The 21,608-nt window shown below is 42.6% G+C and overlaps 1 long non-coding RNA gene and 1 other non-coding gene across 3 annotated transcripts in view; both read left to right on the top strand.

The window, feature by feature from the left end:
* Positions 1-21,608, top strand: part of LOC116280978 (uncharacterized) — a 177,474-nt gene that overhangs the window by 133,301 nt on the left and 22,565 nt on the right. The window lies entirely within an intron of this gene.
* On the top strand, positions 19,982-20,054 carry TRNAS-AGA (transfer RNA serine (anticodon AGA)). The gene has a single exon. It is a non-coding gene; the product is annotated as a tRNA-Ser (tRNA).

Below are 21,608 nucleotides of genomic sequence, written 5' to 3'. Positions count from 1 at the left end.
GCAGTAGGTACTCAAACCATAGTGATTTCCCTTTCCACCACAGGAAGAGATACTTTTATCTAGAAGAATGAGTCTAGGTTTGAATTCACTATAACGACAGAGAGAAAATGAAGGAGTGGGATTCTATCAATCATTTCTCTCCATGGCTCCAAAGCCCTTCATGAGATTTGTGGATTACTGACTTAAACAACCGTAGGCAAGGGTAGAACTTCACCAGTTTTTAAATATTGAAATGCTTTTCAACAGTCGCTGACTTGCCCTGCACGACCATCCCAACCACATTGGGATCTCTCACCTTCCCTTGATCCAGCAACCAGAGGGTTAATACCTACTTATTAAGGTGGGAGCTGAGAAGGGTGATTCAGAAAGTTCTTAAGAGCTCCAGGTAGGTGTTGATTCTGATACCTTGGAATGTGTCACCAGGCCCTACTGATATCTAAGTACTTTATTACTCTGGTTCCTTGATGCACCTCTTCTTTGGTTCCCAGCCTATTTGCAAGACAGCAGGGAACTTGCATTTCCTCTCCCCTGGGGAGGTCCCTTTTGCGGACTAGAGCTGGCTGTACTGGCTGTTGCCTCGTCCACTTGGATAGTTTCCCCTCTTAGCTCCAGCTGCTGCGGGGGTTACTTTTCCTTGGAAGATTTCTAATATAAACCAAAAAGGGTGTAACTGAAGTCCTAGCCTGCAGGGTAGCTTTGATTGTTTTGAAAGATTCTGAACCATGAAAAGAGGGATCACAACAATGTGGTTTCCTGCGGGTGGGCCTGCTCAGAACAACGATCTTTCTGCCCCGAGGGCGCATACATCCTTGGAGAGAGCTGACAGGGCTGCTCGAAGACCCCCGCCCAGGCACTCACACACGGACTGGGCGAGTCTGATCCCGTTTCTCTCCAGGGGGGCCCTCCTGGGCACCACCCTCTCTGTAGGATGTTGAGTTATTGTCAAGAGCCCATGAATCTATATTCACAACAAGCACTGTCTTTAGTCTTTCCATTAATACTAAAGAGCACATACTTTGTACCAGGTACTGCAGTGGTCTCTGGCCTTGTTGGTTTTAAGTGATTACTTAAGATACTGTTGTGATTAATAAAACACATGTTTACCCCAAACTTACTGCACTTAGATGCTTTTGGTTACATATATTAAAAAGCAACTAATACTAAAAGTACAACTACAGCACTCTCATCTGGAAAGGCTGTAAAATTTGGCATTAACAAAAGGTTCTCTTTCTCGAAAAGTTGAACAATGTCATTGTAGTTCATTATGGGGGTGAGAAGAGGGCACAGAAGTTAATGATGAGCCTATCAGTGAAGACATAAGAACGCCAGCTCACCACTTTTCTGCATGGGAGGCCACCATTCCAGCCAGCGAGGTGTTCTCATTCTCCATAACTGCAAAATCAAGAGGAAGGTTAGGATAATTCCAGGGATTCAAGCCCAAGGAAAGCGTGCCCACATCTAAATAGGACTTTTACAAGCAAAATCAGTGATGGCTGCTGAATACAAGTATGTCATCACCTCTGAGAGCAAGGAGCTCTAAGGGGGCTGCAGGCCAATTGCAATTAGATTTGCATCTTCTCTTCCCTCCCTCCTCAGCCCCCCACCCTCTCTGGCTGATCTTCAGAAAAGTGTTGGCAGGTAGCACCAAGCTGGGACAGCTGCCAGGTTTCTAGATGGAGGAGCTGAGCTGCAGCTGTGTTGGCAGAGAAAGGCATGGAGGAGCCAGGGTAAATGAGTTAAGTCCTGATTCTCTGTGGTGATCTGCGGGACGTTTCTGACACACGGGGGCAGCTGCTGGCCACGTCGCATCAGCTGGTACCAGCGCAGCACTGCAGATAGATAAAAACACTGCAACAGGGACCAAAATGGAAAGAATCACCATACTAGAGCAATGCAGGGAGGAGTAGACCTGGTTCTAAACAAAAGCCACACACAAATGACTTTTTAAAAAAATCTCCTTTTTCTTATTGTTTACTGATGATGTTGCAATCCATCTTCAGTCAAGCCGCAGTATTTCAAACAACCATCTTATAATCTTCCTCATCTAAGCCCAAATTGGCAGTATTTTAGGGAGTGGCCGGTTTCCAAGGGCAATATGCCAGGTCTCTACAGAACTAAATAAAATGGAGAATTGGCAAAGTGAAGGCAACAAATGTATGTAGTCATCTTTGAGTCTCAGATCCAAAAAGCATTACTCTTTCCTCAAGAAATTAGATGAGTCGTGACTAAGTGATAGAGTAGCGGAGGGGCTTCCAGAATAACCTTAGCCAATCTTTAGAACTTCCTCAGGAGTTAATTTCTGACATAAAATGGATGAAAATATTTAACAAAGAATATGTAAAATTGTTTATACTTCATACCCTTGTGGCAGGCAGAATAATGCACTACCACCACCAAAATGTTTACATCCTGCTTTATAAATAAGTTAATTTGTGTCATTTTTTAAGAATCCACATATAAGTAATATCATATGATACTTGTCTTTGACTGACTTCACTTAGTATGATAATCTCTAGGTCCATCCACGTTGCTGCAAATGGCAGACATAGAAAACAAACTTATGGTCACTAAAGGAGAGGGATAAATTAGGAGTTTGGGATTTTCAGATACAAACTACTATATATAAAATAAATTAGCAACAAGATCCTACTGTATAGCACAGGAACTCTATTCAATTTCTTGTAGTAATCATAATGAAAAAGAATGTATATATGTATAAATGAATTACTATACTGTACACCAGAAACTAACATATTGTAAATTAACTATACTTCAATAAAAAAATAAATAAGTAACTAAATAAATACTACCAATCTGGAAAAAAAATGTCCACATTGTACTCCCCAGCACTTGTGCAAAAGTTGCCTTACCTGGCAAAGGGCCTTTGTGATTAGGGGTCTCAAGATGGAGAGAAGATCCTGAATTATTGGGGTGAGCCTGATATGATAAGGGTGCTCATAAAAGCAAAAGGAGGACAGGTCAGTGTCATGATGAAATGTGGAAAAGACTGGATTGGTCATAGCTGGCTTTGAACGTGGAAGGGGGTCATAAGCCATGGAATGCAGGCAATTTCTAGAAGCTGGAAAAGACAAGAAAACTGATTCTCTTCTAGGGTCTCCAGGAAGGAGCACAGCTTTACTGACACCTTGACTTTAGCCCAATGAGAGTGAAAGATAATAAGTGTGTTACAAATAATAATATATTTTTTTAAATGTGTGTTATTTTAAGCCACTAAGCTTGTGGTCATTTGTTACAGCAGCAATAAGAAACTAATACAATCACAAACAATGTTAGAGAGTAGCTAAAAAGTTCTGTATTTCATTTAGAATGAAAGATAGTCTATCCCACTTAGAATACTCTGACAATATTTAGTTATTAAACAAGTATATATATGAAATACCTCAAGCTTCATAAGATGCTATTTTCTTAGTTCTTCTCAACAGGAGGTATCAAGCTCTAATTACATTCTACAGTTGTGTAAATATGGAACAAGTGGTTTTTACAAAACTTAAGACACACAAAAAATAGATAACAGGCAGAAATGAACCATTAAGTCCCACATGAGTCACCGCCTTCAGAACTCAACTCATGTGTCTCACTAGTTCTGGGAATAAGCAAACATCTGAATAAAGCTTTGTTATTTTCCTCGCCCCTAGGTTTTGAAATACATTAGAGATTTAGACTTCAGAAGTGGTTAGTACATCAGTTAAGATCCAGAATTTTGCTGGCAGAAAATGAAGACATAAAATGTCTCCGAAGGTGAAGCTTTCACAAGAAGGAAAGGAATATAGACTCCTCCTACTTGAATCATTCAGGTTAAGCTGCTGTGTCCCAAGGTGCATTTCAGTGGCCTTTTTGGGGGCCAGGTGTGCTAGTCATGTGAAGTGATCTCTGATTTCAAAAGGTTTTGTGATGGGAAAACAATGTACCTATCACTGGCCTCGTGTCATAACATAACAACCCAATCTGGTGCTTAGATGGAAGATACGATCCTGAGTCATCATGTAATCCCAGGCCCCCAGTGGGGCCCTGCAATGGTTGGAGAAGTGAAAATAAGCTGGAATTGATAGAGATCAGGACCTGAGGAATGATCCAGCTATAGCACTGGCCTCTCAGGAGGAGAACCAGCCCCCTAAACGTAAGGAGCTGGGAACATGGGAAGCTTGGATTCCCCCCCAGGATGGTGTTACTATTCAAGTATTCTAATGAGTGTTCATGATGGCTCTTGATGGAGAGACCATCCCTTGGCCCGTGGATAATAGCAGTGCCTTCTAAGAAGTGAAGGAGTCCATGTGGATTGAAGCAGAACAGCTTCAGGCTGGGGTGAAAGGGAAGCTGGTGTTTACAGAAACAGTATGCAGCTCTGCAGGGAGAAAGCATTCAGCAGACAGAGTTGAACTAAGGGGCTGGGGTTCATGGCGGCTCCAGGCACGGAGGAAAGAGAAGTTCACAAAACAGAACAAAGGCTCCCTGACATGGAACACACACAAAGGGAGTTACTTAAGGAAACTGCAGCTCCTACCAAACTTAAGAACATGATTCTAAATCTCAGGCTTGATGGGTGTGGGACTCTGAATAAACTTCTTTGCTCATTCATACTAGCTTAGGAAGTGGTTCTGGATGGAACTTCCAGTTGGAAATCGTCAAACCTTGCAGCTGGGCAGAGCTGGCGTAGGGGTAGGAGGGGTTTCCAACAGTGCTGGCTTCACCCAAGTAGCTCATTACATTTGTTCAATAAGAAGCTGCAAGAATTTGAATTTCACATCCTGTCTTCGATCTTAAAGCCCCTGAGTTCCTGTCACATGGCCATTTCCCTGGGCCATTCACTTAAGTGAGCCTGAAATTCAAAATGGAAAAAGTTAAAACAAGTCACTGCCACATTGAATCCCCAGGTTTGGCCTTGCATTTGCTGAGCTCAAAAGTGGAGACAGGCAGCTCAAGAGAGATGAATCTGAGGATATGGGAGCAAGGACGAGAGGGAGCCAAGTGAACTCTTCGAGCTAAATCAGAGCAAATGAGTTAAACAAAAGTGCAGGAGGACAAAAGGTCCAACAGAGAGGAAGAAGTGCACAATTCAGGGCTCTCTGAAGACTCCGAAAGGAAACCCAGCACCGCATAGAGGGCCAACAGAGACACAAACATGAGGCCATTAAATTCCTCAGCTCTTCTGAGACCTCAAGCAGCCGAGCTCCCAGGAACAGTACATGTGTCTGCAGACAGGGAGGCAGGAGAGCATGCTGAGAGCCAAGCAGTCAATGCTTGGTGTCCTTAGGGTAGAGAGAAGAGGTTTTGGTTCACAGGAAAGACCTTGTAGATTTCAGATCTGATATGTTCCTAAACACAATAGTGGCGAAGTGTACACTTTGGTGGAGCAGAAGCCAGCATGAGGATTTCCTCATGGTTTCTCATTCTGTGTGGGCTCCTGGAAGGAGGGAAGGAGAATTTGCATTGAGCTGGACTTCATAGCTGATACAGCTGATAAGCAGTCTTCTTGTTAACCTTGGATTCCTGCTGATTCTTTAATTCTCTCTTTTATTCCTTCTCACCGATCCTTAATACAAACCTGACCCGCCAGGGGTGGGGAGTGGGGCAGGAGAAAGGGGTAGGTGGGTGCGGAGAAGACGTGATGATCCCGTTGTCTGACTGCGAGTGGCCCTTGGGGTGTCCTAGAGCAAACACTGATCTTGAACTTCAAGGATAGACAGGGCCCGTGGCTCACGCGAGACTTGGCTACTGAATTATTAGGTGATGGGCTGAATAATAGCTCCTTTCTGGGTTTCAGGTTCCCTGCTGGCTGAGCTCAGACTCGGCTGCTGGTCAGACTAAACGTGGTATGGACCTTTGTAAATGAAAAGCTAGTTAAGAAAACGCATGTGGTGATTGTCTCAGGTGGGGCCCCCAGGAAACAGAATTTGAGGTGGAGACTGAATGCAGGCGATTCATTGCGGAGTGCTGTCCGTGGAGGATGAAGGGGGCAGGATTGGGCCATGAAAGAAGTGGCACTGTGATGCAGTCATCGAAGGGCCTCAGCTAACCCCACTGTGAGCTTTGGGGCTGCAGAGTTGTCCTGAATTGGGGTGAGAGGGCCAGGCTTTTCCATTTCTGCATTGCCATTGAGTGGTTGTTGAGTCAGAGGGTACCCTGCATCCTGAGGGGTGGCACCCCAACCTCACTGGGTGTCATTTCCCCCAGCTGGCTCCTCTCCCTCAGACTTCCTTGTCCTCAACCTTCTTATCTTTCTCCTTCCAGCTCCTGCCTAGCCAAGCATTCACCACTGTCTAGGAATCCATCTGTATTCTAACCTCAGACCACTTTTCTTTCTTCCCAAAGTGGATAAGCAGGTGAATCACACAAAGCTCTGCCCATTGTGAGCAGTTCCAGCTTAAGCCTGCATTCTGAGTGGACCAACCCGCGAAGCAAACTTGACCTTTACTCTCCATTGTCAGGTGGTCATCTAGCTGAGGGAGAGGCACCAGTGTACGAGTGGATGACTCGGGGGTCTGAGCTGTTTCCATGCAACTTACTTATACCCCCTGACCCTGCGGGGTTTGTGTCCATTTCCAGATGCACAGCTTCCATCTCATTTATGGCAGAGAGAGGAAGACTTAATATCGTTCTGGGAAAAGACCATAAATGCATTTTCTTGTCTTTCCAGAGTGACTGTGAACTCTTTCTAATCTTCCTTTCTGATCAGAAAGAAAACACACATGTCCATATTAATAGCCACAGACCATGTACCAAGGCCGTGTGAATTTGTGGCAGCTAAGATGCTACCTGCAGCACAACATCCGCAGTTGGGGCTACTATTGGCTTAAGTTTGCAGCAGTTGACTCTCATTCTTCAATTCTCTCTCATTCTTCAGTTCACTCTCATTCAAGATCTGTCTGGCTTTTGTAGGAGACAGACTGCTTAATGAATGGGAATACCTTGTCAAGGTATTATGTAAATTCTCTATCCATGGCCAGTGTTCCCACTTCCATAACCTCTCCCTTGTCCAACTTTATTTCCTGCCCCCATTGATCCAGCACTTTCAGGATCCAGTCCTTTCAGTGGTGTCTTGGCTCTGCTCCAGTCCACGTTAGCTAGGTCCTGCAGCAACTCCAGAGTATAGTGCTTTTCTTTGTTAGGAGACCCAGCAATTTCTCAGCTAAATTATGGTGTGACTCGACCCTCATCATTTGTTTGCTGGTCAAGAGGAGGGCTGTGAGTGGAGTTTGGGGAGAAGGAGTGTGTTGTCCTGCAAAGCAGAGACCTCTGGACCATCTTCAGGCAACAGAGGACAGAGGAATGGGCCACATCTGTGAACCCAGGGGATTCAGAAGAATCTGGGAATTCATGTTTTCTGGATATATATATCCTATGTCTCAAGGCCTTGCACAGCAGAACTTTTGGGGCCAAGAACCCAGCCTTGTCTGCAGCTCTGCTTCATTTATAATGAAGCCCTGGGTCTGGTCCTCAGCTTTTCTTCTGCCTCGCAACTTCAGAGGAGTCTCTTCCGATGTGTCACAGAGGCCCTCTGACTTTCACACTTAGCCTTTAGTTCGTGATTTATCACTCTGAGAACCAACTTTGCAACGGAAGCAAAGTCCTAGACAGAGATTTGCCTACAGAGAGCTTATGAGGAAGTGGAAGTGCTCTCAGGGTCGGCACTCATGGGGGAGGAAGGGAAGCAGAACTGGGCAGAGGGAGAAGATACACAGGGATGAGGTCGCAACAAATGCCTCAGCTGATCCCACAGGAAGCTGTGGCCCTGGGATGGCTCTACAGGGTGGTCCCAAATTGGGGTGATGGGCCAGGCCTCTATACCCTGCATCAAACAGTCACCCAGTAAGGGCTGCTGCCTGGAAGGAACCAAGGTGATCTTGAACAAGGTCTTTAGCCCAGAGAAAGTCCCAGAAAAGCACTTAGCTGAGAGCTGTTGGCCTCTGGCTTGGAGGGAGAGGGGAGAACGCGTCCTCCGGGGAGATCTGGGTGAGCATCACGACAGCCACGATACCAACCTACCTACTCACATATATAAAGTTTCAGAAACCTTAACTGCACAGCAAGGAATTACTTTCAGGTCCTCGGGTGAAGCTTAGTGGTGAAATAAGCCTTTGTGAGCCTCAATTACACAGCACTTAGGTTTTCCAGGGGTCTCAAGTTTCAAAACAAACCAAGACCTTTTTTTCTTTTTTTAACCTAGCCAACAAAAGGAGTCCATTTGGCGTTTGGAGTAGACCACCCATTGATGGTTCTGCCACTGGTCCTAGAATTTCAGTCCTCTTGTCTACCCTCTTTCTTTCCTGCTTAGACCTAAAAGCCACACCAACTCTCTAAGCAACTCAAAAGGTTAACAGCCTCATGGCTACATACATGTGTTCCCCAGGCCATGCTGGACCATTCCTTGTGGTCCTGAGCTGCCCAGAGCCATGCACTTTTTGTATCGTGTCTGCAGACAGCGCACTAACTGCCAGCCGACTCCCACCCCGTTGCAAAGAAGTAGGTAACAAGCACAGCCCATCCCTTAGCAAGGAAAAGCAGTTGGATTCTGTGCGCTGAAGACAAATTGGCCATAAAGTCTGCAAGCCACGGAGGTTATTTCAGTTACTAAATGATTAAAGTCTCTAATCTCTGGAGCAGTGATAAAGAACACCAGAGAAGGGGGCTGGGTTTTTGATGCTTGGGGAAGGTATAGAACGTCTCTCTTGAGACTCTGCCAGCAGAAGCCCATCCCATCAAAGAACCACAGATAAGTAAGACATCATTAATAAATCAATGACAGGAAAATGAAAACGGAAGCAGATGAATCAGCCAGTGGATCAGGTCATAGATGAAAAACAGCACATCTGTTGCTACCGTTGGTGCATTAACAAATAAGTCTGCTGGATCAGACAGCCTTCCGTACTAATACTTGGAATAGTGAAGCTTCAAGAGCGATTAAAGCATAAATCAATTTTTAAATGTACCTTGTACCTCCCCCAAACAGCAGGAGGCATATTTTTCGTTGCTTTGAGTTCTTTTTGGCAGGCGGGAGGTGCAGGGATTTAGAAAAAAAATGCAGCTTCATTTTGGCTTTGCTGTGAGGTACAGCACACAGCTAATTTAGTGTTTAGCCTCACACTTTGATTCTTACCAGCTGAAGGCACTGAGCTGTGCTTAATCGATATGTCAAATCCAAGCCAATGCATTGCAGCTCCAACCACCAATATCCACCAGCCTTCTTGTCCAGGACAGCTTGGTTCTAGCTTCTTTACCTCTTTACACAGATATTCATTTACGTTTTATTTTGTTTTTATTGAAGAAGTCAGCAAAATGAACAGTTGAGGTGGTAAAGCATTTTTCTCTATTGAAGGATAATTTCTTCCTCATATCCAATGAAAAAAGTTGCTTCTCCCTAATGGCAAAATGGCCAGGTTTTAGGGCATTAAAGATGGACATGAGCAATTACTTTGGTGAATTGTACATCCATGTCCTAAGGGGGAGAGCGGTACTCTCAACATCATAATCTTTGATTTAGAGATGTTGGGGCAATAAAGTGAGGCTGAAGGGAGATGGCTCTGGTTGGGAAAGGAGGGATGGGCCAGAAAGGACATAGGGCAACACAATCAAGAAAGAGAACTAAATTTATGTCCAAAATTTCTCTGAAAAGCAGAAAATACTGCAAGCTGGTTAACAAATGAGTTTTTACTGAGGAAGGCAAATGGGGAGGGCATAGGAAGAAAGAAGGACGCAGAAAGAAAAAGTAGGAAATAAGATGGTTAGAAATGGTGGGGGCCATGTTTCTCTTCAGTGCACGACCTTCCCTCACATCACACCTCCAAATCAACCAGAGGACAATAGGGCCTCAAGGATATAAACCCTCTTCCCTTCTTGCTCTCCCCCTAGGAACACAGCAGTTCTTTCAGAAGACAAAGAAAAGCCAGGAGAGATACTCTTCTGCTCATCTTCTCACCAAAAAGAGACTGCCTTTAGGTCAGCAGACACTGTAGTTTCAGTTCATTTAGAACAGCAAGCAATACTCACATTTTGCAAGAAGTTTCCAAAATATTGTAGCAAGTGTGAACTTTCATGCTGATTAATGAGTGACAAGCAAACATGACCATCAAAACTCATACAGACATTTCCAGATGTAAGCACCAAGTTAGAAAGAGATTGTATGAGTTTTTGATCATCATAGGATCTGTCCATTTAAACTTTTCATAATAGGTATAATCAACATCTGATTAGCATATAAGCCAGCTGGAAAATTCCACAGCCACCTGGTAACTTCAAATGAGGGTATCTGGAAAATTTAGGGACCAATGATGTCCTGTAAACCAGGGTTTCTCAAACTTTTATGTGCCTACAAGTACCTGGGGATCTTGTGAAAATGCAGATTCTAGGGAAACATTTCTGGAATGGTAGAGACCTCCAAAAATAGAGTCCCCCATAAAAACAGTGAAAACACTGGTAAAAATGATCAAAAATCAACTCTTTCAGAAATCTGGAAATTAACGAAAGGTATGCAAAAATCTGAGGAGCATTTATTCAAGAAAAACAGCTGAATCTTTGTAAGAACAATGAGTTTTATAGTGTTTTAGCTTACCTTTATCCCATTCTCCTTTCCGCAGTTCCACAGCAGTCTGGAAAACGAACAGCCTTACTACCATAGTAGCTGTGAAAAACCAGCAGCCCAATAGCTATTAGAATGGATTTGGAGCCCCCCAAAAGTCCCACTATTAAACCTGTCTGGCAGCTCCTTGGAAAAGGCTCATTTTCAGGGCTTGTATTTATTTGACCTGACTCAGAGCATGCTTGGTGCCAAAAGCCCTATCCCCAGGGTATTTATTGGAAATAATCAGCAGCAATTGTTTAAAATTCAGCTGCCTTAGGTAGCAATACCAATTTGGGAAAACAAGGAACTGACCAAAAAAAAAAATTGAAAAAGAAACTAGGGGATGAGATGTCCATAATGGGCTTGGAAAAGCTTCAACATATTCCTAGAGACCTGGAAGCCTACGTGTATGTGCAGGGCTGTGCACGCACCCAGGAAAGACATGAGAAAGTTCTAACAGCAACTCTGGCTGACCTTGAAGTTTTGCATAAGGAGGAAGTAAAGGCTAAGGCAGAGAGGTAAATGGGTCGTGTACCCCAGTGCACATACATCAGCGAAGTTGAGAGATTTATTGGTTCAAGACATTTAAGAAAATCTCTGTCTAATCATTAGTTGGTTATTAAGCTAACTGGGCAGAGATATCATTGGCTGCAGACAACAAAAAACACAGACTTTATAAACTTAGTCCAGGAAAGTCACTAAACAAACAGTAGTAGCAGCAACAACAACAAACAACAAACAACAAACTCTGGAGTGGGCGGCAGGGGTGGTGGTGGTGGCTGGGAACAGGAATCTGATTTCCAGAGTTGCCACGTTATGTCAGTTAAGATGTCTAGTTTTTAACAAAGAAGAAAAAATTATAATGTATGCAAAGAATTGGGAAAAATGGGCTATATGTAGAAAAATAGCAGTCAATTGTAACTATCCCTGTCTCTAATAGGGTGTTGGACTTACTGTATAAAAATCTTTAAATCAGCTATTTTAAATATATTCAGAGGACTAAGAAAATTATTTCTAAAGAATTAAAGGAAAGTATGAAAAATATCTCAGCAAATAGAGAATATCAACAAAGAGGTAGAAATGATAAAACAGAATCAAACAGAAATTTTGGACTTACAGAGTACAATAACTGAAATGAAAACTTCACTGAAAGAACTCAAAGGAAGATTAAAACTGCCTGAAGGAAGAATCTGTAAACATGAAGATAGGTCAACTGAGATTATCCAGTTTGTGGAACAAAATTTAAAGAACTAAGAAAAATGAACAGAGTCTAAGAGACCTGTGGGTGGCACCAGGCCTACCAACACATGCGTAATGAGAGTCCCAGAAGGAGAGGAGAGAGAGGAGGAAGCAGAAAAATATTCAAAGAAATAATGTCTTAAAATTCAAATTTGATGAAAAACATTAATCTATACATCCAAGAAACTCAATGAACTTCAAGAAGGACAAGCACGAAGAGACTGACAAAACAGATATGTCAAACTATCGAAAGTTAAACAGAAAAATTTGAAAGCAGCAAGAGAAAAATGACTCAAGGGATCCTCAAGATTAACAGTTAACTGTTAGAAACTGTGGAGTCCAGAAAGCAGTGAAAAGATATATTCACAACCACTAGGATGGCTATAATCAAAAAGACAGATAATAAGTGTTGATAAGGGTGTGGAGAAATTTGGAGTATAAAGGAGTTGTAGAGACTTTGGAAAACAGATTTACAATTGCTTAAAAGATTAAACCTAGAGTTACGTATATATATATATATACTCCTAAGTATATGTATATATCCAAGAGAAATGAAAACACTTGTTCATACAAAATTTCATAGATGAATTTGCATAGCAGCATTATTCATAATAGCCTCAAATTGGAAACAACTCAAGTGTCCATCAATTAATGAATGGATAAAATTTTAATATAGTATATCCATACAATTGAGTATTAGTCAGCCATAAAAAAAGAATGAAGTACTGACTTATGCTACAACATGGATGAACCTTGAAAACATTAAGCCAACTGAGAAACATCAGTTGCAAAAGACCACTTATTGTATGATTCCATTTATATGAAATGACCAGAATAAGCCAATCTATAGAGTCAGAATGTAAATGTGTGGTTTCCAGGTTTGGAGGGGACTAGGAAGTGACTGATAATGGGTACAGGGTTTCTTTTTCTGGTGATAAAAATGTTCTAAAAGTGGTTGTACCACTTTATGAATATCTAAATGCCTTTGAATTGTATACTATAAATGGGTGACTTATGTGGTATGTTAATTATACTTTGTAAAGCTGTTACTTAAAAAAAGAAAAAAAAACATCCTGATAGGATGAAGGAAAAAAAGTGAAGATGGGAAATGTCTCCAACTAGACTGCCATATTCCTAGTTCCAGTACTAAAAGAAGACGGCAAGATGGATATTTGTGAACAAGTATCAGACTCTGCCATGTTTTCCATCCCCACCATATTGTGCTCTCTGACAGCCTTCATGTGTGCAGAACAGGGCAGAAGTCCTCCAAGACATCCTTTTTCAGGACCAGGGAACTATGCTATCCTGTTAGCCAATGTGACCATTTCCTAAAAGGCCCTTGCCCACTCTACTGCAACTCACCCACCACTGAGTTTACCCATTTTTCTGAGATAGACTTCTTTTTATTTAAAATGGAAAGGACATGACCAAATCTAGTGTGACATCTCCTTTAGTCTACAACCAGCATCCTGGCCTATACAGAATTACTCCAAGTTTCTAAGGGCTTCAGCCGGATGCCTATGGATAACTATCTGGTGTCAAACTCTCCATTTCTCACCATCCCACACTCCACATCTTCAATGACCTTTCACCTGAAGGTGAGTTCTTTAGTATTCTTTAGTATCCCATTGGGAGGGCCTCTGGCTTAATCAGTATGTCAGGGGCCTTCACCATCACATCATCTCTGGGGCCTAAGAGTTCTTATTTCAGGAAGACCTGAAATCCCTTATTTCCAACAGTGGGTCCTTCTGTAATCCTTGGTACACTTATAGAAGGAAATTTAGTAGGGGTCAAATAAATGCTTGTAACCTATTGATTCATCCTCATCATGTAACTGATGAAAATTGAGTCTAAGAAGAAGTGAAATTGTGCTTAAATTCTACCCTACAGGGTAGTTTAGGGAGTATCAACAGAGTACCTCATCTTTCCCATTTGTTAAATGATGATGTTATTTTTGAAGGGTTTGAGCATCTTCACATAATTGCTAATACGTGGGAAAATGGGCTCAGCACCTGAGTATCTGAAAGTGGCAGGAGCTGACAGAAGAGTTTTTCCTCCTTGTGGAGACTTCTCTACAACACAGGGGAGGCTGTTTGTCAGCAAGCTCAGGGGAAGAGCACAGAGAAGGGAAACCAAGAGAGAGACCAGCTCATGACACAACAGACTTCCTTCTCCCTATGTACTTTCTCTCTCCCCTTACTTGAGCAACATTAAAGTTAGGTTTCCTTGCTGAGCAGGTTTTTCCAAAGTATTAGGTAACATGGTCAGTAATTGGGATACACTAGTCCATGTTAAAACTCACGAATTCAAGAAGTGGTTGAGTTTTCAAACTAAAGTGTGATATATAAAGGTCTTTAGTGATCCTTAACCCAGACCATAATGAGACTCCCTGGGATATAGAAAACCCAGAACAATTCAATAAACTCACGCTGCGGTGTAAAGTCCGCTGGCATTCCATATTCCAGCAGATCCATGCCTGGGTGGGCTTTTCTTTTCTCTGCTTCTTGCGTTTTTTATTTTACTAATGACCTCTGTACTCATTAGCTGTTGGCACATTACAGGGCATTTATGAAGTATCAAGGGGATATAGATGTGTCCCGTGTTTACTCTCTCATTCCTAAGGCTAATGCTCAGGTCTTCCTTCATGCTGGTTCTCTTTCCAGAATATTTTGGTATTTTGGAAACACAATCAGGGCCAGCTTCACAGGAGTATTGCTTGTGCTGTCACACAGGGCTCTGCGCTTAGAAAGACCCCACACTTAGAAGGACCCCACACTTGGAAGGGCCCCACACTTGGTTTAATGTTCTTCTGACATCATCTTGAAATTCCTAATAATTTTTGAACAAGGGACCACAATTTCATCTTGCACTTGACCCTACAAATTATGTAGCTGGTACAGAACACAATACTTGGGATTTCAGATCTCAGCTTTGATCTTTATTAGCTTTGTGACCTTGGGTGCATTTCTTAGTCTCTCTCGATTTCATTTTCCTCAGTTATTAAAGATAGGAAGAATCATGCCTTTCTCACAAAATTGTTACCTAAGAATTAAGTAAGATGGAAAACGTGCTAGTGCCTGGGACATGCTTCTAATAATTAACGCTTACTAATTGCTTATTCTGAGCCAGGCACTGTGCCAAATAGTTTTCAAACATCAGCTACTTCTCACGGCCGCGGCTGATAATCAGCCAGCACATGCGGGTTTGCCCTTACAGGTTTTTAGAGCTGGTGTCTATTCCCGTTGGCCCAGCATCCATTCTGGTTGGTTGGTGTCTGGGATCACAGTGGTTATCATCACCATTGCTCTGAATGCTCTTTGTGATCAGGTTTGCTTACAAATGAGGAAACTGAGGCACAGACATATGGAGGACACTGCCCAAGTCCCCACGACTTGTAATTATTAACAGCAAAGCTTTAGCAAAGGCAGAGACTCTAGTGGAAGTGAGGTCTTTTAACTTGAAATTTTATGTTCTTTTCCTCTAGCCCCCAAGTTCCAAGGACTTAATACTGGAGTGTGGGTGATAAAGTACATATAAACCTGGCAGCCTGGCAACTGCACAAGGCCGTGTGCCCAGCCTTACCCACTAAACACATGCCCCTAAGCTGCTTGTAGTTGCCTGCTCAGGTTTCCAGGTCTTTAAGTTTTCCATTATCTGAAGGCTCTTCCCTACTTTGCAGTTTTCATCACTCTTTAACTAATTCCTTATTTACCTTTAAGACTCAGCTGAAGTGCCTCATCCTTCAAGAAGCCCCCTCCTCTGAGCACTCTTAGTAGCTTGTGCATAGCGCTTCTCGTATAAATTCTAATTGCTGGTGTTCTTGTCTGCCTTTCTCCAGACCTGAAAGATCTTTGATGGACAAAGATGGCATATTGCTCATCTAGGGGTCCCCAGCACTTAGGAAGATGTGCCTGACATGTAACTGCTGTTCAGTAAGTGCAGTTTTCCAGGGGACACCAAATGCTCTATTTGTTCAAAGGAGAGAGAGAGATGAACTCAACTGATGGACAGAGCCTTCATGGAGGAGGCCATCTGCATGTTAGGTCTTGAAGGAGGGGGAAGACTGAAATAAGTAGGATTAGAGATAGAGGCAGGAAATTGGTCTAGACAGAAGGAATAGCTTGAGCAAAAGTGGAAATACAGAAAGGTTTAAACAAAGTTCATCTAGAGAACAGCAGGTAGACCATTTGGCCTGGAACTTGAAATTTTTATTGAGTAGTAAATCCCAAATTCAAATATTTCTTGGAACCAGGCTTGTAGCATAATAAACAAATGAAACATGGTCCCACATAGCACAATAGGGAGGGGGAGGGACTGTGGCAAACTGGAAAACATGCCTATTTAAAAGGCAGTGGCTGCTGTTCCATGCCAAACAGTCATGTGTGGACCTTTCAGTTTTCCCAGAAAATGTGGAAATTCAGATTGTATGTGTGTGTGTGTTTATGAAATATCTTGAGGAATTTTTTTTTGCTTTTTATTTTTAAATAATTTTAGACTTACAGAAAAGCTGAAAAATAGTACAGAGAGTTCGTGTATACCCTTCACCCAGCTTTCCCTGATATTAGTGACTTACAGACTAACAAGTATAATGATAACTACTACAAAATTAAGATTTCTATCAGAGTATTAGTTAAACTGTGGTGCTTATTGCATATTCAAATTTTATCAGTTTTTCTCCTAACGCCCTTCTTTTCTATTCCAAGATCCAACATTGCTTCTAGTGGTTAGGTTTCTTGGTCTCTTCTAATCTGTGACAGTTCCTCAGTCTTCCCTTGTCATTCACGATCTTGACAGGTTCGGCGGTTACTGGTCAGTTGTTTTGTAGACTTTCTGCCAATTTTTGTTTGATGTTTTCTCTTGGTTAAGGTGAGATGATGCATCTTTGGCCAAAATACCACAGAAGTGATGCTGTGCCTTTTTTCAGTGCCTCATATTAAGGGTGCACGATGTCAGTAGGTCTTACTGCTGGTGATGTTCACTTTGATCATTTAGTAAAGGTGGTGTCTGCTGTGTTTTTCCATTGGAAAGTTACCATCTTTTCTTCTATAGGTGATAAATGTTTGGGAGAGACACTCTGGGGCTATGCAAGTGCCCTGTTTCTTCTCAAACTTTTGTCCACTGATTTTAACAACCATTAGTGGATCATGCCCACAGTGATTATTGCTGTGATGTTTGCCTAATGATGATTTTTGTATCCCTCACTCATTCTACTTTTATTAGTTAGAATTATTCTGTAAAGACAAGCTGTTCCTTTCCCCCCATTTACTTATTTATTTAATTATTAAATTTATATCAGTATGGGCTGGTGGATATCATTTTGTCTTGTGGTGTAATAGTATAATCTAATACTACCATTATTATTTTGTTGCTCAGATTGCTCATATTTGGCCATTGGGATCTCCTTCACATGGGCTCCTGTATCTCTTTGACTTGCCCCCATCCTTTTTTGAGTACTTCCTTCTCTTCTGATACTATATGATCTTCCAGGCTTATCTTGTATTTTTCTTGCCCCAGCCCTGAAATCAACCACTTCTTCAAGGACCCCCTTTTTTTTTCCATTGGAGACTAAATATCTTGGCTTTAAAATGTGGGAAATGAATTCAAACATCTAAAAAAGCATTGTATTGTGGATGCGTATTTGGTCCATGGTCTTTCACTATGTGACAGCTGATGCAGAAGCTTGGTTAGCTCAAAGCAGGAGAGAAAAGTTGGAGTCGGGGTAAGAAATTTCCTGAATGTCCAATGAAGAGTTTGGAATTCATGTATCCAGCGATGGGACATGCCATGGGCAGGTGTTGAGTAGAAGTGAGACATGCTTAAAGACATATTTTGGGAAGATAAGCAAGAAGACTTACAAAGAGAAGTTTCTAGATGCAGTAAGTTGATTCAATGGAATATTTAAAAATAAAGTGTTAAAAGTCTAAATTAAGGGCTGCTCTCTGCCATCCCCTCGTGCTAGGGACCCTTTCCAACCCATTCCTCCTTATTTCTCAAAGCCTCCTTCTCCAGAAAGTATGTCCTGATCCCCTCCCAGAATTTACCCTTCTTCCTCCATGGATCCCTGGCCCAGGTTGGTTGGTACCCCCTCTCCACGTATTCCATTCTGCCCTGGATGCTGGTGCTTTGTTTGAATGCTTGTCTCGCTCACTTGGTTACTAACATCTTGTGGACAAGGACAGCCTTAGTTGTCCTTATCCCTTCCCAGTGCCTAACATGGTTCCCCTCACCTAGGAGAGATGCTCAGTTCAGAACTGCACTGATATAGGAATCATTTATAATTTGCTTTGGTATTCTGTATAAATAAAAGCAAAATGCAAGGATATATAAATTTCTTTGAAGTCATACAATTTTTCAGTTGAAATTGCACTGCCTGACAAATTACTTCAGCCTAATGTGTGAGGCAGCACACGTGATTGAGAGCACAGCAGAAGAGCATTAAAGACACACACACACACACACACACAAATTCTTGAGCCCATAGAGTAAATCTCTTCTTAAAATGAATACTAGTCAGATCTACATTTAATATTGATGGGTTTAATAATAAAAGAATTCTCCTTATGGAGGAGACAAGATCTATCTTCAAAAGCTCATTTGGAAAGTACCTTTTAGGACTACACTAAACCTTTTGAAAGCATGGTCGGGATACCTTCCCTTTTTGAATGAGAACATTCCTAAAGGCTGCGATAGAAGTGAACTCTGTGACAATCATGTTTCCTCTTTAGAGTGGTATTGTTACAGAGATAGCTTTCTCCTCAAAGTATGATTAAAAGCTATGCTTCAAGTGCAGAAAACATTTAAAAATCAAATTTCACCCCCTCTTCTTTTTGAAGAGGTTGATAATAGTCAGTAAGGCAATTACTGTACATAAAATATAGTTCTATGATATTTGGCAAGGAGACAGCATGAAGGCTTCTGGCCTCTACCAGCCTCCTTTCCTGGACTCCTCCTGGATTTGCCAGCCTCCCTTCTGGTAGCAGCTACCTCTGTGACAGTTGACACCTTGAGACAGGTAGGAAGAGAGGTAAGAAGACAGGGAGGAGGAAGGCTCCGAGGACAGCAGCTATTGACTGTTTCCCGTCCAGGAGGCAGCAGCCGCCAGCCAGCACAGCATCAGGGGGAGAGGCAGGACTATAAAGGAAGGGCAAGTCGAAGAATGCAGAGCAAGGAAAATGCCAAAGAACAGGAGTACAGATGTGAGACCTATGAAGAAAGCAGACCTCAGCAATCGGGGGACTGGCGGGGGTGGGCAGAGGAGATGATTCAAGTGTGCCACCGAAGCATCCCACCCCAGAGACTGGAGTGGGATAACATGTTGTCAGACTAACCAAAGTCCCCTCATCCTGCTCCTTATTGCAGTGACTTCCCCTCTCCCCTGCCTCCTAAGTCAGCTGCACTCATTTGGATCAGGAGCACCATTCGTCGGCCCCGGAGAAGGGAAAGAATGGGAAAAAACAAGGAAGTTGACTCTGCTTTTGAATTCCTCAGTACATATCTAAACTTATATTGGAGACCATTGCTTTGAGATCCCAGCCTCGTTTATTCAGAGCCAAGTTCCTGGCACAGAGAATAGATTTTTAAGAATATAGTACTTAAAGAGTCCAGGCAGTGTGGTGCAGGAACGATACAGGAGGAAAGATGGAAACAAAAGAGGCTTTTCACAGCCTCTGACTCTCCTGCACACACACAAGAGGAAGTTTGTCTTACTCCTCGGAGTATCAAAGGAGTGATGGAAATAGGGTGGAGGGGGCAATGGATCCAAAGGGGCTTTCAAATGGGATGAAGGCTAGAGAGTGTGTGGGCATGATAACCTGATGCCAAAGAGGGACCGAAGACATTGGGCTATAACCAGAGGCCATCTGGTGTGATGTCAGAAGCCCAGATGGTACAAGCTACATCTCAGCAAACACCAAGCCACTCCTTCCCCCTGCCTAGTGGCCCCAGCCTGCCCGCACCTTAGAATGTCTGTGGAGAAGGGGAAACAGGGACCTCAATACACTCAGTCGGTAAAGTTGGAGAAAAATAAAGTAAGTTATGTTTTAGCATGCTTGATAACTTGGATTTTAAAAACCTTACCTGCTACATAATTATGAAGCTAAATTAATGCAAATATATTAAACTTACACGTATGAGGTTAATTGTGTGTCAAAATTCAGACTTTGTCAGGGAGAGTATAGCTCAGTGGTAGAGTGTGTGATTAGAATGCACAAAGCCCTGGGTTCAAGCCCCAGTACCTCCATTAAAATTAATAACCTAACTACCAGCCCCCTCCCCCCAATTCAGACTTCTGGAACATGAAAGGCAGTCAAGCTCTCTTGAAGGGCAGTAGAACCTTATCTTTTTACTCTGTGTATATGTTTCTAACCAAGAAGGCCCCCCACCCCTCACCTCAGTTAATCTTATTTAGTTTGTTCCCACGTGTTGGGTCATGACTAATTAGATAAGAACATTTTTTTTTAGCCTTATATAGATATTTAGAAGTCCGTATCATCTCAGGTCAAGCCTCAAATGAAAGGAAGGTAGAAGTAATGTAATTATAGTGACTTCAGAGCAGACGGCTGCTTTCTGGAGGGAAATGGTGCATAAAACACACAAACAATGAAAGATGTGAGAGAGAAATTCTCCATGGCAGTCATGGCTAGAAAATCAACACAGAGTGCCCAGTTTCCAGAACTGGTACAATTGTAAAGCATTAGAGAAAACCAGGCACACCTGCCACCCTGATGAGGCCTCCTGCTTGGACTTGGAGGAGGAAGGACGTGGGATGGGGTTCAGGGATGCATCATTCTGTAAGTAGTACATACAAATCTCAGTTCACAAACACAGTTGTGGACAAAGTAAGTTTGTTTTTCTGTAAATGAATTTAATACTTAAAATAAACCTTAAAATAAATACTTAAAATAAACTTCCAGGCAGTAGAAATGTTAACTTCAGATCTCCCAGAGTTTCTGGCCTTTCTTTGTGATTGCCTCTAAGTCTGAGGCTATCTTGCCCATGAATGACGGTCAGGGGCATGGGGAGCACGTCACACGAGCTGGCATCATTCTTCACTAACACAAGTGCTTAGATGGGATGTGGACACCTGGTGGTCACTGCTAAGTCACCCCTTACCGGCCATATCACAGCACTGTTGGTTGGGCTCTGGGTCAGGTAACTCTCAGGACTCTCTGGGGCATGCAGGATAACCCTGATGCTTCCATGCCATTCTGGGATGACAGGACACTTGGGAGGGCCATCCACAGCCATCCGTCACTTCCATGGAACCCTTGAGTACAAAAGAATCATTCCACCTCCCCAGCAATCCCCCGACCCCTTCCATTCACAGGTCAACTCTGAGGTTCCTTCAAACTCACCTGCCAGGACAGAGTAGACCACTACACTTCTCTGGGTTCTTGCCTCCTTCCAAGAGTCTCCCTGGGAAAGTAACACAGGTTTCCTTTGTATTGCTGTTCCCAAATGTATCCAGAGTTTCTGCTTTGGAATATTCTCTCTGCTTCATCCCAGGAAAGGATCGGAGTGCAGACCTTTTTCATCAAGGACTTATCACCATCTAACCTTTACTCTCATAACTTCGAGTGTTTTCCTGGTTGGTGGAAGGAGGTGTGGGACACTTTAGCCTAGAGGTTGAGGGAGCAGTGTGGATTGGGGAGGTTTCTTTGTTATTACTCATCACTTTCTCTCCCCCATCTATTGTACATGCTTCACTTGTTTCTGTTCTTTTGAGGCCAAAATGTTAAAAACTAAAAAGTTAATAATTGACCTCTTTTGTGTTATTTGCTTTCTAAAGAGTCAT

The sequence above is a fragment of the Vicugna pacos genome, chromosome 6 (genome assembly GCF_048564905.1).
Source record: "Vicugna pacos chromosome 6, VicPac4, whole genome shotgun sequence".
NCBI classification, from domain to species: domain Eukaryota; kingdom Metazoa; phylum Chordata; class Mammalia; order Artiodactyla; family Camelidae; genus Vicugna; species Vicugna pacos.
This window is presented reverse-complemented; position numbering and strand designations above follow the sequence as displayed.